The sequence below is a fragment of the Impatiens glandulifera genome, chromosome 3, assembly GCF_907164915.1.
Source record: "Impatiens glandulifera chromosome 3, dImpGla2.1, whole genome shotgun sequence".
In the NCBI taxonomy this organism is placed as follows: Eukaryota; Viridiplantae; Streptophyta; class Magnoliopsida; order Ericales; family Balsaminaceae; genus Impatiens; species Impatiens glandulifera.
Window position 1 is genome coordinate 56,246,748 of NC_061864.1, and position 4,046 is coordinate 56,250,793.

Sequence of the window (4,046 nt, forward strand, 5' to 3'; positions counted from 1 at the left end):
TCTTTTGCATTTTGGTTATGCTGGATTCAAATATTAGAATTAAGATTAGATTGAAAAAACTTTTAGGTGGGTTTAGAAAAAATTAAACTGAAATTATGAATGAATGAACAAGATGAAGGTAGATTTTGCCTTTTATTGAGAATTAGAGAAATTTTATTGAATTAAATTTAAAAAGAAATTAAGAGTTAATGTGACAAATTCTGTACAAATAAAACAATTATGGGTGAGCTTAAGCCCATCTTAACCCTAACATTGATTTAAATTTCAAAGTTATATCCTTTTTATTTTAATATAGAGGTAACATGATTAAACATAACCTCTAATTCTATAATTCAAAACTAAATAAGTATCATTGCTAGCTAGTGATATATACAACTATTATCATTGAAACTATGTGATTTAATAATATTCATTTGTTTGAAATGAATTTCATATTTAAACACTTTTTTATTTCTAGATTCATATGATAAATTGTCAATAAACTTATTTTAAAAGTATATTAATATTTTTTTTATAATATTAACACTCTTAAAATATTTAATTTAAGTACTTTATTTTTTTATAACTTTAATTTAAATAAAATCATTTAAATATAATGTACATTAATAATTTTTTATCATACTTAGTGGATTTGACATTAATTTGAGAAAATGACAAATAATAATTATTGAGTGGTCCACTAATACAAAATTGTCTTGTACGTTTGCTATTTAATTGTATCTAATTCCGACATAGAAAATGTCATTTCTTGCAGTGTCCATTACAATTGGTCTATCATGCATCTTAAACCATCAACTTTTTAATTATTTTTTTTATAAAAAAAAAACATGGACCTTTTTCTCAAAAATAAATACAATTTAAAAGTTGATTGTTTAAGATTAATACAAGATTTATTAGTGTGGTTGATCGAAATCTCAAATTTATCTATAAACTTAAAGTAAATTTTTTTTTTTTTTTGAAAAACTTAAAGTAAATTTTATATGTCTGACTTTCTAATGACATACATATATGATTAAGTAATTTTATTTTTCACTTGAAATCTATCCATTTTAATTTTGAAGATGAATTTTTGCTAAAAATGGTGGGAAACTGTTAAAATTTATGTTTTATCCTATAAATACGAATTTGGGGCAAAGGAGTTGTGAACCGATATAAAATTTTGATTAATTGGAATATTTCCATGAAGTAAGGATTGTCAAAGAAATAAATTCATATATTCTTCAAAATATTAATTTTAGTGTCATTTTAATTCAAAAAAAATATCATTGAGGAGTTTATCATACTAATGAGATTTTTCTAAATTTTAAATATATTTTTTTCTTGTTGCATTGAGGAAAGATTGGTATTGAATTTTTAATTCTAAAATGTTTATGCTTAGAATGACGTTAATGATTCATTTGAGATCCTCTGTTACCATATTAACCTGCTCCCCATGTTGTCTCTCACAAAGTGAGGGGCAATATGGTAAATAAATGAAACAATGTTTCATTTATTTACCATATTGCCCCTCACTTTGTGAGAGACATGGGGCAGACTAATATGGTAGCAGAGGATCCCTTCACAGTAATGATTCGTGTGAAAATTTGGCATGAATAACATTGTCGGTTACTTTTAGAAGTCTAATATTTTATTGTTTTGCAAAATTCAATGACCTGCAAATTTAGATTTAGACTTAGCCTGTTTGAGGAAAATGTGTTTTTGGATGTTATTTAAATTTTATTCTAAAAACTCTTATTTGGTAAAAATTAGGGAAAAATAGTTTTTAAAATTTAAAGACTATTTTACCCTTTAACTTTAGAAGATATGGTGTAGGTGAGAAAATGATGGTATAAAGAGAGAGGATAAAATTAAAGGATAATTTTAATATTTAAATGATAAAATTATTTGATTTGATAATTAATAATATGTTTGAGTTTTGAAATAAAAATTGGGTTTTATCCCAAAATCCCTTTCATCAACAAGCTCTCGTCCAATCACACTCTTTTAAATAATAATGTTTTAAATTACTGAAATTTCAAGAAAGCCTTTAGATTTTAAAAAAAGTTATTTTATTTTCTTTATATAAAATATGCATAATGACATCGAGTAGGTAGGGATGGATGGACATTTGACATTAGTTGAATTGAAATTATTGTGAGAAAATGACAAAATCACATTAATGACTGAGTGGTCCATTTAATAATAGTTGTGGTCCATACCACAAACGTATAAATATTTAAATTTAGAGACTGCCATTTATTTTTGTACTGCCCACTACAATTGGCCATGTGTCAAACAAGATATCACATTTCATGAATTGTTAGTCCATTTGTCCTAAATTTGAACATTGTTAATTATTTATATAAACCGTTATATTATTTTTAACTTGTTTGGAATTGTAATTGTAATTAAAAATTTATAAATAGTTAGATCTATGAGTAGAAACTTAGAAAATATTTATAAACAATCAAATTTCTATCTCTAATTTATATATATTTTTTTAAAAAAAAAACTAATCACAAGCCTATAAACTATTTTTCTATAATCATATCAATTTATCTCAAATTAATTAATATCAGAACCATTTATTAAATAAAACTCGGGTGTTACAAATAAATAGAGGTTAAATAATAATTTAATTTAATTAAGTATATACATTATTAATTTTATTGTGTTTATTTGTGTAGATTTTGGAGAAAAAGAAAAAAAAAGGTTGTCAGAGTTAGCCGTAATCCGACTAGACGGTCGGACCACCAATGGTGCCACGACAGGACCACGGTTGGACCGCAGCAGCACCAATACAAGAGAGTCCGGTGCACAACAGGGACGGACATAGACCCAAGCAAGCGGAAGGCCCGTGCTAGGCCAAAAGACAAAGACATCAAACAACCAATCAAGGGGTATCATAGTCTTCACACAATTCATCATCTCAACGCCCTTTATTTTTTATTTTGGGAGGTAGGGAACCACTGGATTACCTCCATCCAGATAACCAATTATGGCCTTCACCCAGATCAACATCTAAGCCATTGATTTGGGAAGGATGTGGAGTTTTTTTTTTAACAACGTTGGGTTATGTTTTTTCTTCGCAGTGCGACTAATCCTCACAAGTTAAACACATAATCCGCAAATTTACTCAACTAATTTAACAAAAACGAGCCGAATTTACCGTATGACGGGCTCGAACTCAGGACCCTCAGAGAGGTTGGGGTATCCACATCTTTTTGCGGCTAAACTAGAAGAAGGGATTGTTAGAATTATCCTAATTAGATCCTAATTTAATATGTGAGAAATTAAAATCTTAATGTGGCGGAAGCGTAACTTAATTAATCGCATGAATTGTGAATCTTCTCTTTCCTTAAACTTTGCATGGATTGAATGATTCTTTCCTTAAACTTTCCTTATATGGAATGGTTATTCCATTTGATGAGTAAGTCAATGGATTTCTCTCTCTGTTGATGGGGACGCAAAGGAGAATTGACGTTACTTCAAATGGGGACCATTACCGTTACATATAACAAACAATAAGTTAGTTATTATAGTTTGACAATTTCTAATTTAGTCCCTTCATAAAATTAGAAATGTCACTTAGGTATCCTCACTTTATTTTCATGACAAATACACCCATAAGCCATAAACTTAATTTCACATTAGATCACATTATTTTGGTTTATATTAAATATGACACGTGCACAATTATTGATTATACAAGTGACCCTAAAAATTCCAACAATCTCCCACTGGGTCACGTATGTACAAAAATAAATGTATCAACCATAATGCGCCTGAAGTTTTATGTCATCTTAATCATATGTTGTATAAACAATTTTATCAATTAATTATATCAATATAGGACCAATGAGCTCGTCGTTGTATTTAAGCACAACTAGACCCAACAATGATCACATAAATCAATACAATTAATTGACAAATCATATCATGAATGTGAGGAATGAAAATTTCATGCAAGGTGATCTTTTCATGTCAATTTTCAACTGGTCCTACTTAACTTTAGTGAGATCATACTTTAAACATAATTATACAAAGTGTAATGAACTGAATAATAC